At 48.5% G+C, this 15,150-nt stretch overlaps 1 protein-coding gene across 1 annotated transcript in view; it reads left to right on the forward strand.

The window, feature by feature from the left end:
* LOC103785081 (uncharacterized) overlaps nt 1-15,150 on the forward strand; it is a 434,732-nt gene that overhangs the window by 47,281 nt on the left and 372,301 nt on the right. The window contains exons 3-6 of the mRNA XM_063603246.1: nt 8,380-8,492; nt 8,729-8,875; nt 8,983-9,118; nt 9,321-9,386. The gene's annotated coding sequence lies outside the window, so the exon portion shown is untranslated. The remainder of the gene's footprint in view (nt 1-8,379; nt 8,493-8,728; nt 8,876-8,982; nt 9,119-9,320; nt 9,387-15,150) is intronic.

The following is a 15,150-nucleotide window of genomic DNA, read 5'->3' on the forward strand; positions in this document are numbered from 1 at the left end:
AATCCCCTGCCGTCTCCAATCATTGCAATGCAAATTCGATAGAAAAGAGCTGCAGGGGTCCCTGGCAGCTGAAAATCAGTCTGCATTGAAATGGGAATAGATGCCACCACCTAGGTATTGGAAAGCCAAGTTCCCAGGCTGAGGAAAAGGGAAAATTCCCTACTCTGTCAAAACTGTCAAATTACCCAATCGAGGGGAGATGCCAATCTCTTAAGCTCGTCTCTCTTCAGTCATCTGCAGGGGCAGGCGGCCAGTTGTTTTTGACCCAGCACCCCTGCCCACTGCTCACAGATGCCCAGCCAGCTCCGGCCACCTGCCCTCCTTTCAGGAAAGGAGAAGGTGGAAAGGTCAAGTTCTGCTTGAACAGCCCTGAAACTTCCCTGTTTTCTGGCCCTCCCAGCCAACACTGGTGGAGAGGAGGCTTCCCCCTGCTGCTGGAGCTCACCCCATGAATAAATAATGAGCAGGTGGATGATTCCATCCTGTTAGCTTCAGCTTCTGCAGCTTCCTGACAAACAGAACTCTGATTGTGATGGCAGAGTTTTTGTTTTGTTTTTGAATTTCACGTCATTAATATTTTTTCTTTCTAAACTTAATGTCTTTGAGAGTCTTGATGTTCAAAGATTTCTCTGTGAATCAATTTGTAGCATACATAATACAATCAGAGGCTGAGAGCTGGGAGAAGCCTCTGGAATCAGCCAGTCTGCCCCCACAGTTAATAGATCAGGAAACTGAGGCCCAGAGAGAAGACGTATTCTGCCCAAGGTCACTCACGGACTCAGAGGCTAAGTTGCAGCTTTTTAGAAATGTCAAGCATGTCTTCTGATCTATCATAATCCATCTGTCCATCCAACCATCCATCCATCAATCAATCCATCACCCATCACCCATCATCCATCCATCCACACACCCATCCATCCATCCATCCATCCATCCACTCATCCATCCATCCATCCATCCATCCATCCATCCATCCATCCACACGTCCATCCATCCATCCATCCATCCATCCATCCATCCATCCATCCATCCACACATCCATCCATCCATCCATCCATCCATCCATCCACACACCCATCCATCCATCCATCCATCCATCATCCATCCATCCATCCATCCATCCATCCACACATCCATCCATCCATCCATCCATCCATCCATCCATCCACACACACATCCATCCACACACCCATCCATCCATGCATCCATCCATCCATCCATCCATCCATCCATCCATCCACACATCCATCCATCCATCCATCCATCCATCCATCCATCCGTCCATCCATCCACACACCCATCCGTCCATCCACCCACACACCCATCCATCCATCCACACACCCATCCGTCCATCCATCCACACACCCATCCATCCATCCATCATCCATCCACACACCCATCCATCCATCCACACATCCATCCATCCATCCATCCATCCACCCACACACCCATCCATCCACACATCCATCCATCCATCCATCCATCCATCCATACATACATACATACACCCATCCATCCATCCACACACCCATCCATCCATCCACACACCCATCCATCCATCCATCCATCCATCCACACACCCATCCATCCATCCTTCCATCCACACACCCATCCGTCCATCTATCCATCCATCCATCCATCCATCCATCCATCCATCCATCCACACATGCATCCATCCATCCACACATCCATCCATCCATCCATCCATCCATCCATCCACGCACCCATCCATCCATCCACACACCCATCCATCCATCCATCCATCCATCCACACACCCATCCATCCATCCACACATCCATCCATCCATCCATCCATCCATCCATCCACACACCCATCCATCCATCCACACACCCATCCATCCATCCATACACACATCCATCCATCCATCCATCCATCCATCCATCCATCCATCCACACACCCATCCATCCATCCATTCATCCACACATCCATCCATCCATCCATCCGCACACCCATCCATCCATCCATTCATCCACACATCCATCCATCCATCCATCCACACACCCATCCATCCATCCATTCATCCATCAATCACACCCATCTATCTGCCATTCATCCATCTATCAATCCACACATCCATTCATCCATTCAACATTCAACATCCATCCATCTGTTCATCCATCCAACAACCGAGAGAGGTGTGCTGTCCCTGTGATTGCATATGGGTAGAAATGAAAGGCATGAAACTATATATATATAAACTATATATATATATGTATGTATACCTTCCACTGGGGTTTCAGGGACTCCAGGAGAGAGGATGAGTGAAAGTCACCTAATTGGAAGCCATTGTTGGCTGGGGGTGGGGGTGAGCCAGGCTGTGCATATGCTATAGGCACTGTAAACCTCAAGTAAACAAAAGGGTCAGAATCTAGTTTAAAGAGAGTTCATTCAATTGCAAAGCTGAGGATGAGCCACCCGGGAAACACAGATTCCAAAGAATGGAAGTCAGTGTTCCAAAGTGCAGAAGTTTGGGATTGCATACATAAACAAAGTTCAGGGAAGACTAACAGAATTTCAGTATCTTTCTATATAAGGTTAAATGTATAGTTACAACAATCTGATTAGTTGAGGTGGTCTTTTTCTTTCAGAAAAGGTATATTTAGCATTCTACACTGAAGATATAATGGTTATGGGGTCTTGAGCACCATCTGGGCTGCGTTGGGTACAGGGCAATAAAGGAGGCAGTGAATCCATAGCAAAGTCTTGGATTGGAAGGGGGAGGCCTGGTACAAGAGCAATGAGGAAGATAATTCATCTCTCCTCATTTATAATCTAAGAAGCAGAATTGCAAACATGCTACATAACTCAGTCTCTAGGGCTTAACCTCTCCCTTGGCATAATACATTTAGAGGGTCCTGACATTTTATTTTCCACACCTTATGGAGGTGGGGGTGCAGTTAAGGATGAGTGTTACTGGGTAGAACAGTCAGAGGATAAAGCTGGACTGAGAAAGCTTAAAGAGGAGGGGCTTTGGAGCCATACCTCTGAGGAGGGGCAGGCTTTCCAGCAGGGCCGGAGCTCAGAGCCATCAAAACATCCCTCTGAACAGTTAAAAATAGGACTCTCCTGCAAATATGGAATGAACACTCCTCAAAGATTAACTTACCTCACTGAACAGGGAGCTGGCAGGAGGGTGAACCCCACTCAAAGGAGAATTTGAGGAACAGGTGCTTACACTGTAAGCCAGGAAGGCGAGCTGAAATCAGGTTGCTACCTTAAAGGCAAAGCTGGTTGCTGTCCTCCAGGGCAATGAAGTCATCGCCTGTGGGGTTATCTTCTTCACCAGGTAGAAGTCATTTGCATCTTTGCCAGGCAGAAATCCACAGCTTGACAAATAATTTCAGAGTCTGGGAATGAATCAGTAGGAAAGAGCAGTAGGAAAGGAGCCTCCATAAAGAACGAACTCTCACATGTGTGGGCTGCTAGACAGTAGCCCCGTGTGGCGTCGGAAGCCATCCTTTTGCTTATTTGCAAGTCTTGGATGATTTTTTTTAAACAGAGGCAGGCTCTGGAGTTGGAGTGTCATGTTCACATCCCACCTTTGCCTCTCGCAGGTGGCTGTGGGACTACCCCTTCTTCCTGCTCTGAGCTGGGCTTCCTCATCTGAGGATGAGTACAGGGGATGGGGCCCGTCATCATGTATACATCATAGATCAGTCCCGAAGATCGAATGAAGTCTACATATGAAGTGGTTGGCCCAGCCACAACTCAATAAATGTCAGGGGTGATTACAACAACATTTGAATATTAATGTAGGCAAGTCTCAGCATCATGAAGACTTTAAATAGCTGCTGGCTTGAGGCCAAAGCTACTGAAAAGGCAGTGATGGGAGAAGGGCCATAAAAGGCATGGATTCCCATTTATAGAATGAATCGATGAAAACTCAGAGCTGGTGGGGGAGGCAGCCACCATCTCTACTTCAGAGATTGCAGCTTCTGGCAGCAATGCTTGGTTTGAGCAGGTTTGAGTGGTCAGATGTGTGCTCAGCAGGACATGGTGGGCATCTGGGAGATGAGGTGGAGCCAGAACCTGCAGAGTGTCAGGGCACAGGCAGGCAGCAGACCAAGCGAGGTCCATGGGGCTGGGTGGCCTTCCTACCACCTGTCCTATCCGGGCCGCACTCGCAGGGAGTCTTTGTCCTGGGACCAGTGGTTGCTCCTGCCTCCAGGGCATGACAGCCTCCAGGACAGGGCTTGCTGGGCATTCTGGGCTCTGAGTGGCAGCTCCAGGTCACCCTCGCCATCCGTCGGTGTTTTTGCCTGCCAGTTCACCTCTCAGCCGCATGCTGTCTGGCACTGGACTGGAGCCTGGCCATCTTGTCCACTCAAATCTCTGTGATTTGGAAGGCAGCCTGTCTATTCCAAGCAGCACAATGTCCCCCAGATCCTGCCAGCATCTCTGAAGAGCCTCACCTGAGGCCCTCGGTGCAGGAGTGCCAATTCAGGCTGCCTTGATGGCACTCTGGATGCAGGGAAGCCGAGTGCCACCCTTGCTGATGGGCACCACGCAGTCCTGCTCTCACCCTCGTGAGGAAAGCAAGCCCAGCTCCTCCCTAATGGGACCTCTTCCCTCCATGCCTGGAGCCTGAGACTCAAAGCAAGGCAGAGCTGCCCAATCCACCTTCCCCCTGCCCTGAGGGGCAGCTGCCATGACTCTTTCCATCCCACAGGGCAGCCTGGGAGAAGCCTGGTTCTTGCTTCCCCTCTCTTTGAGCCCACAGCCCTGGACCTAGAGGGTACATTCGTCAGGCAGCCCTCTTGGTTCTCTTCCCACTCACCTGTAAACCCAGGTGCTTGCTGGCTCTGGCAAGATGACCCTGGCAGTCTTGGTTCATTTGGGCAGCTATAGCAAAATACCACGAACTCGGGCCTGGAAGTCCAAAAACAAGACACCAGGCAGGTTCAGCATCTGGTGAGGGCTTCCTGCTTCCTTATGTGCTATTGAGGTTTTATGGTATTGATTTTAATTGCATAAAAAGGAAGAGGGCAAAAGAGTTGGGATCAAACATCAAAGTCTTCCAAATGTGAACAGCTACACACAGACTCTTCTGTGAGCACAAGGCCTTCATATGGGCTTGTTATGAAGGCTGCTCCTTACTGAGCCATCCTTGTTGATCCAAGCAAGAGTGATGTCCCGGGAAAGGACAGCAAGGGGATGAGGAAAATGCAGATGGCTGTAGCTCTGGGAGCCTTGGGAAAGTTGTTTGTTTTCCTGTTTCCTCATCTGTACAATGGAGACTGTGATGGTGAGAAGTTAGTGCAGTGGCTGCAGGGCTGAATGTGCAGATGCACAAGACCAGAACCCTCCCATGGTTCTTCTCTGTGCCTTGGGCCCACTGCTCAGCCTTGGAGCTGCTTGGCTGCTTCCTTCCTGACTTCAGGAGCTGGTGCCCCAGGACGCTGCAAACAGAGCCACAAGTGCTCAGGGGTGCACAGTTGGCTCTGTGCTGAACAGGTCCTTCTTCCTCTCATAGCTTCCATTTCTTCATCCTTCAGATGATTCTAGGACTTGGCCAGGATAGCCTGAATATTCCCATCAGCTTGGCTGATGCTTGGGCAGGCTTCTTCCTGACTTGAGGCACCTGACCTCCCTTTGCTCAGAGCATTGCTTTAGAAAAATTGCGGTTGTAAGTCTCTCTCTGGCCCTTTGAGATGGAAACCTTCCACAATCCAGGAATGTATTTCTCAAGGACCTGGAAGTGGTTCCTTCAAAACATGATCATCAGGAAGATGGTGCCCCCGACTCCCAGTCCCTGAGGGAGGGGAGCCTGATGTTGATGAGAGGTAATTGGCAAACACACACAGCCTGATCACATCAGCCCACCTTCCCCCAGTGTCCTCTAGGACTTTACCCCTAGCTCATTCCAAAGCTTCAAAACCCTCCTACCTGTTGTTTCAGTGGAACTGAGTTCAATCTCTCTCCCAGGTTGCAATAGTCTTGGATAAAATCTTCCTTGCCTGTTTAACTCTGACCAGTACATTTTTTTTTAAGACTCCACCATTTAGTGTTATATATTTTTTCAGGTAAGTTACATAAGCTGTGCAGCCTCAGTCTCTTTTCAGCCTTCACATATTTGCTCAAAGCATCTGGGCCACCCTCTTCCTTCCCCACCCTCCTTTCTAAATGCTTCCTTCCCATTTTTCAATGTTCTTCTGCTGATTTATCCCTGCCCAGCTGTAGTCAGTGACCCTCCTTTCCCTTGACTCTAAGCCTGATGAGCTTCGCTTTCTTGTTTTGCTTCTGGGCTGCTCTTCAGGCACAGAGTTGAAGTTGGGTGAACTCATGAATTTATGGCTCCCCATTTTCAAGTCCAGCCCTGGCATATATACAAAGCTCCAGGGTTGTCTTACTGCCTATCCTGGGTTTATTTCAAACTCAGTATAGGAAAGAAAGCTTATAATTGCCCCCTCATCCCCCAAGACACCACTTTCCTTCCTTATTTTTTCTGCTTCTCAAATGCCTAGGTATCCTCTGAGCCCTGACTCAGCAAAGTGGAGCCAGTCTTTGTCTCCACCCATATCTAATCCATCTTTCCCTTCTGTTAGGAAAAAGTTCACTCCTCTCTATTTATATGTTGAAAGTCTAGCTTCCAATGTGACTACATTTGGAGATAGGGCCTTTAAGGAGAGAATTAAGGTTAAACATGGTCCTAAGGGTGGGGCTTAACCTGATAGGATTGGCATCCTTATAAGAAGAGACATCAGAGCTCTCCCTCTGCCACATGAGGACACATTGAGGAGGCTGCCACCTGAAAGCTGGAAAGAGTGCCGTCATCAGGAACCACAGCTGGAATGTTGATCTTGGACTCACCAGCCTCCAGAACATGAGGAAATAACCACTCAGTGGTAATTTGTTATGCAGCCCTAGCTAACAAATACCCACATTTCCCATTGGTCTTGCTTTCTCTTCCTAATGCCTCCTAACTGTGTCTCTCATGCACATAATGAGTTGGTAACCAAAAGCCACACAAGAAGCCCTACATAAGTGGTAGCTCCTACCGTGTAACTACTACCACTGTTTATCTATTATTTATTTATTCATTCATTTTTTGGTGGTGCAATATACATAACAAAAAATTACCATTTTAACTGTTTTTGAATATATAATACAGTGGTATTTGGTACCTTCATGTACAACCATCACCACCATTCATCTCCAGACCTTTTTATCTTCCCAAACTGAAACTCTATAGCCATTAAACACTAACTCCCCTTCTCCTCCACAGCCCTTAGCACCCACCATTCTATTTTCTGTCTCTGTGAATTTGACTCCTCTAGGGACCTCACATAAGTGGAATCACGCAGTATTTGTTGCCTACCTCTGAGCAGTTCTCTCAGAGAACTGTTGTGCTCTCCTGCAAAACAGTTCTTAAAGGGGGTGAAGCTTTTGGGTGAGATTGCTTTTCTCCCCACTCCCCACCCAAGAGTCCACAGATGGTTCAAACGCAGGTTTCTCAACGTGTTTTCTTTACAGAGTCACTGTCTCAGTATGCTGAGGGGCTGAGCTCCTTGAGGGAAGGGGCCACATCATCAAGGGAGAAAGAGGTTCTTAATGACTGTCCACTACAGCCTCAGTTTTTAGGCAGAGCCCAGTTTGCTGTCTTGGGTAACACTCATAGAAGCCCTGAGATGCAGGTACTGTCAGTCCATTGCAGGGGAGGAATTGAGGTTAAAAAGTGTCCAAGATCATGTGGCCATTCAGGGCCAGGTCTGTGCCTTCAGTTTCGTGAAGCATTTGGAGGGGCTGGAATGACCCATCTGTACATCTGCCCAGTTCATGCCTGATGCTTTATGTGAATAAGGCAATGGAAGGTGCTGGGGTTTTCAGAGGATGAAAAAATATATAGAATGCTGTATTAGTCTGTTCTCACATTGCTATAAAGATACTACCTGAGGCTGGGTAATTTATTAAGGAAAGAGGTTTAATTGACTCACAGTTCCACGTGGCTGGGGTGGACTCAGGAAACTTACAATCATGGTGGAAGGTGAAGGGGAAGCAAGGCACTTTCTTCACATGATGGCAGGACAGAGAAGAGTGAGTGAAGGAGGAACTTGCCAAACACTTATAAAACCATCAGATCTCATGAGAACTCACTCACTATCAGGAGAACAGCATGGGGGAAACCGCCCCAATTTTCCAATCACCTCCCACTAGGTTCCTCCTTCAACACCTGGTGATTCAATTCAAGATGAGATTTGGGTGGGGACGCAAAGCCTAACCATATCAAATGCCTCACTGAGCCCTGGCAGAGTCCCATCCAGCTCAACGTGCTGGGCAGTTAGGTCAATGAGGAGGTATTTGGAACAGGCTGGAAGCTTCCATTTGTGACAATGGCCTTTTCTCTTCTGCAAAACAGGCAGCTGAGGCGGGGAAACGCTAAGGGCTCATTGAGATCATGGATTTGCCCTTCTACGCATTGATGGAGCACCTGCTGCCCACAGCGTCTGTATTTGGTGCTGGGATGCTGAGGTATGGCCATGAATACTCTCTGGCAAGGAGAGAGGCATGGGACCCCCCAGAAAGGTGCCCAATACATGGGCAAGTCCTTTGTAAACTCCTGGAGCATGCACATCTGATGGATGATGTTCATTCCGAGTTCAGGCAAACATTCCTTGTTCTGCTTTCCACTTTCACTTGAGCCCCTCTGAGTACTGACTTTTGTAGTTACAGCGTCTTCCTATGTGTGCTCTTTCTCTCTCTCCAAGCCTCCTTCTTTATGAATTTTTAAAAGGACACTGAGATCTTCAAACAGAGGCTGCCCTTCTGAGCAAAGAGATCCTGAGCCCTGGACTCCGAAGCTTGGGCCCAGTTCTCCTTTTCTCTGGGTTTCAGATCCCATTGTGAAGTGAGGGGTAAGTACCAGGTGGTCCTCATGGTATCTGCCTGTCTGATCCTGCCCTTGATGGACATCAGCCCTCAATCACAGAACAAGTTTCCAAAGAGCCATCTGTGTCTGCAGGGCCCTTCTGATTCAGGACCCAGGGAAGCCAGGGGCACGAGCATCGGTGCCTCTTCTCTATTTCAAGGACCCTTCTGGGTGTAAAGTTCTCTGAGATGCCTTACATGGATTCCGGCCACTGCAAGATAACCATCGTGTAAGTATTCTGATTGTTTTTCTTCCTCTCTGATAAGGTTTTAAAAGTAATAAAGGAAGATGCCCCAAGGAAACAAGATAACGGGATTAAAGTGAGAAAAGGAGAGAACAGCCAGGCAATGTTTCTGAGATGCTCTCGATGACCTGCAGGCAAATGCTTCCTTTTAATTGTCACTAAAGGGATTATACAATTTCCTCCTCAGATGTAAAGTGTTATGACCAGCAGAGCGTAATTGAAGTGCATTCCAGAGGGAAAGACAGCGGCTCAGGTAGGCCTTAGAGAATCCGTCTTGGGACGAATCCCATTCTCACACTCCTGTAACATCCTTATCAGAAGGCTGGAAGACCAAGCTGGGGCTGTGGGACTAGGAGTAATTAAAATACCTTTAATTGGAAGATTCCATAATGCCTTCTGCAGCCATGGAGCATGATTACCATCCGTTTCTTGGCCCTCCCGTTGGGAGCCATTGGAAAGGCAAGAATTCTTCTCTGTTGGGAGAGTGTTCAAAATGCAGCTTGACTGTGGCTGTTTCCACACACATAAGGTCCAAGGCGATTTCCCTGAAGGTGAGTGCAGGAGAACAACCCTAGGAATTTTTCGGGCAGGATGAGGGAGAGATGGAATGAAAGAGTGGATGGCGGGGCCAAGGCTGAGGAGCATAGACTAATAGTGGTGGGACCAAACATGTTGGAAGAGTGTAGGACTTGTCTGTCTATTGCTGCGGCGAGAAATTTTCAGAAAATTAGTGACTTTAAATTCTATAGATTTACATGCAAAATGGGTGGTCAGGGCTGCATTCCTTCTGGAGGCTCTGGAAGAGGACCCATTTCATTGCCTTTTCCAACTTCTAGAGGTCGCCTGTGTTCCCTGGCTCATGGTCCCTTTATCCTCAAAGCCAGCAGCATGCCATCCTCCAATCTCTCTCAGACTGACTTCTGCTTCCAAGGACACATCTCTTCCTCTGATCCTCCTCCCTCCCTTGTGTAAGAACCCTGATTAGCCTGGACCTCCCCCACCCCTGGATACCCTGAGATCAGCTCCCCATCTCCAGTTCCTTAATTGCACGTGCAAAGTTCCTTTTGCCATGTAAGGTGACATGTTCGCAGGTTCCAGGAATTGGGACACAGACTGGGACACGGACTGAGACGTAGACTGGGACGTGGACTAGGATAAGGACTGGGATGTGGACATCTTTGCAGGGCTGTTCTTCTGCCCACCACAATGACCAAGGAGAAGCCAGTAATTAGGATGTCACAGAGTCTGCGTTTAAAGGGAGACCCTGGATAGGGGCAGAAAGGAGCTGAATCACCAGAGCTTGCTTTCTTTTTAAAATATCGTGGTAAGATACTGTTAAAAAATTAACATAGTCACATTAAAACTTTAAAGGGTTTATGTCAGCAGAAAGCTACTCATGAATAGGGCAGCTCCAGATCCCAGCTGGTTGGGGGTTCTGCTGGAGGGGCTTGGAGGGAAAGCTTTTATAGGGTGAATGTGGAAGCAGAGCAAAGAAATTATTTAATTGGTTAAAGTGGAGCAGTCCTTTCATTTGAACTCTCCAGCCAGGGGGAGTTCCTCGTAATAGAACTCATGCTTACTTGGCTGCCTGTGATTGGCTGAGCTTAAGTTTCTTTTTTTCTTTCTTTTTTTTTTTTTGAGACAGTCTCACTCTGTTGCCCAGGCTGGAGTTCAGTGGCATGATCTCGACTCACTGCAATCTCGCAATCTCTGCCTCCCAGGTTCAAGTGATTCTCCTGCCTCAGCCTACCGAGTAGCTGGGATTACAGGTGCCCGCCACCATGCCTGGCTAATTTTTTTTGTATTTTTAATAGAGGTGGGATTTCACCATGTTGGCCAGGGTGGTCATGAACTCCTGGCCTCAAGTAATCCACTGGCTTCGGCCTCCCAAAGTGCTGGGATTACAAGCATGAGCCACCACCCCTGGCCTTAAGTTTAATTCTGCTTATGTAAGAACCCAAGGCATTAGGGTACCCTTAGTCTGAGGGCCTCCCTTTTAATTGTTTTAACAATTTACAAAACATAAAATGTATGGTATCAATCACTTTAAAGTGGCTGAGCAGAGAGGCATTAAGTATGTTGGCAATGCTGGGCAACCGTGAACATTACCTAATCGTAGGATATTATCATGTCCCTACAAAAAGGAGTTCCACACCCATTGGCAATCACCCCTCATTCCCTCCTCCCCCAGCCCCTGGTAACCATCTATCTACTTCTCATCTCCATGAATGCGCCTATTCTGGACAACTCATGTAAATGGAATCAGGCACTATATGGCCCTTTGTGTCTGGCTTATTTCACAGAGCATAACGTTCTCAAGGCTCAGCCACACTGTAGCCTGTGTCAGAACTTCATTCCTGGCTGGGTGCCGTGGCTCACACCTGTAATCCCAGCACTTTGGGAGGCTGAGGCGGGCAGATCACTTGCAGTCAGATGTTCAAGACCAGCCTGGCCAACATGGTGAAAACCCATCTCTACTAAATGTACAAAAATTAGCCGGGCGTGGTGACACACATCTTTAGTCCCAGCTACTCAGTAGGTTGAGGCAGGAGAATTGCTTGAACCTGGGAGATGGAGGTTGCAGTGAGCCAGGATCACGCCACTTCACTCCAGCCTGGGAGACAGAGCAAGACTCTGTCACAACAAACGAACAAACAAACAAACAAAACTTCATTCCTTTGTATGGAGGAACACTACCATATTTCATTGTATAAATATACCACATTTTGTGATACACCAATTGGGTTGTTTCCACTTTTTGTCTATAATGAATAATGCTGCCATGAACACTCCTATGCAAATATGTATTTAAACACTGCTTTTGAGTCTCCTAGGTACATGCCTAGGAGTGGAGAGTTGGTCATACAGTAACTCTGTGTTTATCATATCAAGGAGCTGTTGTCATATTCTTTTTTTTTTTTTTTTTTTGAGAGAGGGTCTCACTCTGTCACCCAGGCTGGAGTGTGGCAGTGCCATCACGGCTCATTGCAGCCTCGTGTTGTCATATTCTTGATAGAGATTACATTATTTAACCTCAGAACAGCCCTTGGCCCAATTACCTTGAACTTACCTGGCATGAGATCATGCTGGGTGGTAAGTGTGGGTGTCTCTGATATTTAGAGATAAGGAAGCAGGGGGTCAGGAAGATGGTATGGTTTGTCCAAAGGGTTGCTGCAAACAACAGCTAAGGATGCTTTTCCCTATTGGTCAAGACCAATAGATCTGAGTTGAAACAACAATAGAAGGTGGAAGGAGCTGAGTCTGATGCCTTCATCTCTTTACAGAAGTAGAAGATCAGGGCTTGCCAAAACCAGGGGCCAGGCTGAGGGCTTGGGAGGCAGGAGGAGGGCTGAAGCCCCTGCTGTGAGAGAAGGGATGAGGTTGCGGCCTTGGCAAGGGGTGGATCAAAGGACCCACTGTCAGGGGGTTTTAAGGACCACTGATGGCTGGCCCTGAGAGTAAGTGGAGAACCTGTTGGTGGCTTTCTCCAACTTCCAGGACAGCAGGGCCCCCTGGATTTGGACATCGCTGGCCATGTGCACCCCATGCTTGTGTGGCTTGAGGCACCTGGCTGTGTGGCTGAGCTTCCTTCTCTGTCAATCGCTCCCTCCTTCCCCAGCTCCACTGGGCTCGAGAGCCCTGCAGGCCATGTCCCTGACCTTCCTGAGTGGTGCCTCTGTGAGCTGAGCGTGAGGCTCATAAACTCACATGAAGGTGGGCTGGAGGCCTTGCCAGGCGTTTGGGGTTTCACCCATGGGATGCTGCTTGTTTGCTGATACCACTAAGCAAATGAACAATTGCGTTCTCTGAGAGGGAAACAGTCCAGCCAAAATGGTGCATGGCTCACCCAGGATTCACGCCACACCCAGTGTCGCCCCAGCAGCGGGGGGCCTGGGAACCACTTCTGTGTAAGGAGCTCAAACCTTCCCCTCAAAGTGGCTTTCCAGAGGGCCATGCTCACCGAGTCATGGTTTGTCCTTATTTCCTACAGATTCTATTGAAAGAAACATGACATAATGATACCACAGCAAAAGCCAATCTTGCTCCTTTTTAAAAAATTAAAAACAAAACAAAACAAAATTAAAAAACAAGAAAAAACACCACCATAGGATGTCCACCCAGGGAGACTAATTCTAAGAGAGAAGCTCTGTTCTTCCACTGCTAATCACTCCAAATAAATACCACAACTGAGCTTGTCAGAGAAGAGAGAGCAGCAACAGCCTTGCCCACGGGTCTTCTCATCTGCATGAGAACAAAGTGGATGGCTCAGAAAGACAGAGACACTCTTCCATCCAATATGAAATCCCATCAGAAGTGTAGAGAGGCCTCCAGCTGCATCCACCTCCAGGCCCCACCCAGCCTCCTGTCCTGAGCAGCTTTGGATGAGATCGGGGCTCATGAGCCATGCAAAGCCAGCCCGGCATTCCTGCCCAGAACAGCCATGCTTGCATGTTTCTGTACATTTTGTCCATGGTCTTCTTGTCCACAAGTCTTAGCCGGCCTATTTCCCTTCTCCAGAAACATAAACATGGTATTTGTAATTTTGTTATCACCAAGGTTGCATTGATGAGAGGCTTTCTCCTTGTGTGTCACGGTTCAGGAGCCAGTTTGAGGGGCCCAGGCCCTGGAGCAGCCTTCTTAGGAGGGCAAGCCTCTTTTTGCGGAGAAGATTCCTGGGCTGGCAGAGTGTGTGGTGTGGTTCATTTCATGTGCCAACTTGCCTGGGCCATGGGGTGCCAGACAGCTGGTGAAACATTATTCCTGGTGTCTGGAAGGGTGTTTCTTAATGAGAGCACATGTGAACCCACAGATTGAGTCAAGAAGACCCCTCCCTAGTGTGGGCGGGCATTGTCGTCCAATCCACCGTGGGCCCTGGTAGAACAAGGAGGCAGAGAAAGGGTGCATTCTTCCTCTCTGAGCTGGGACATTTGTCTCCTCTTGCCCTTGGACACCTGTGCTCCTGGTTCTCAGGCCTTAGACTCTAGGACTCACATTATTGCCCTGGCCCCCATCCTCGCCCACCCTACCCAGTACTCAGGCCTTCAGACCAGGACTGAGCATGCACCTCCTGCTTTCCCGGGGCTCCAGCTTGCAAATAGCTTATCCTGGGACTTCTCAGCCTCCATGATCCTGTGAGCTGGAAAGGGAGAAACAGACCAGTGGGCTCTGTATAGTAATACAGAAGAGGGCTGGGCGCGGTGGCTCATGCCTGTAATCCCAGCACTTTGGGAGGCCGAGGCGGGCTGATCACCTGAGGTCAGGAGTTCGAGACCAGCCTGACCAACATGGAGAAACCCTGTCTCTACTGAAAATACAAAATTAGCCAGGCGTGGTGGTGCTTGCCTGTAATCCCAGCTACTCGGAAGGCTAAGGCAGGAGAATTGTTTGAACCTGGGAGATGGTGAGCTGAGATCGTGCCATTGCACTCCAGCGTGGGCAATAAGAGCAAAACTCCATCTCAAAGGAAAAAAAACAAAGAAGTAATACAGAAGAGAAGATTTCCACGTCCCTCAGAAAATCTCTTCTATGTTATTATCTAGAGCCCACTGGTCTGTTTCTCTGGCAAACCCTGACTCATCCAGGGCGGCCTATGCATTTTCTGTAAAAATACCTCTTTAGTTACAAATAAGCACATAGGTCTGGTACCCTGCATGTTGTCCATATTCAGTGAGTATTTATGGAGTTGGACATCAAACGAAAGTAAAAGGCCGTTTGGATGAAGATTCGGTCCTCAGCAGTATTTTGGTGGAAGGACTGTAGCTTCGCTCTGCTGTTGTGATGGAAACACAGTGATGTATCTTTTTCTCCACATCACAGACCTTCTGGGCAGTGGGTGGGAACCTCAGTCTTTCTAGCCGTTCAGAGCCCGCCTCCACAGTTCATCGGGGTGAGGAGGCTCCAGTCCTTGCTTTACCAGAGATTCATGTCAAGGCCTGGCCCTGCCTCTGCTCCAGACCTGGCAGAGGGAGGTCTCCCAGTGACACCCCCTCTGGGACTTGTTCCCCCCAGGCAGCGGC

Source organism: Pan paniscus, chromosome 23 (assembly GCF_029289425.2).
Source record: "Pan paniscus chromosome 23, NHGRI_mPanPan1-v2.0_pri, whole genome shotgun sequence".
Lineage (NCBI taxonomy): Eukaryota > Metazoa > Chordata > Mammalia > Primates > Hominidae > Pan > Pan paniscus.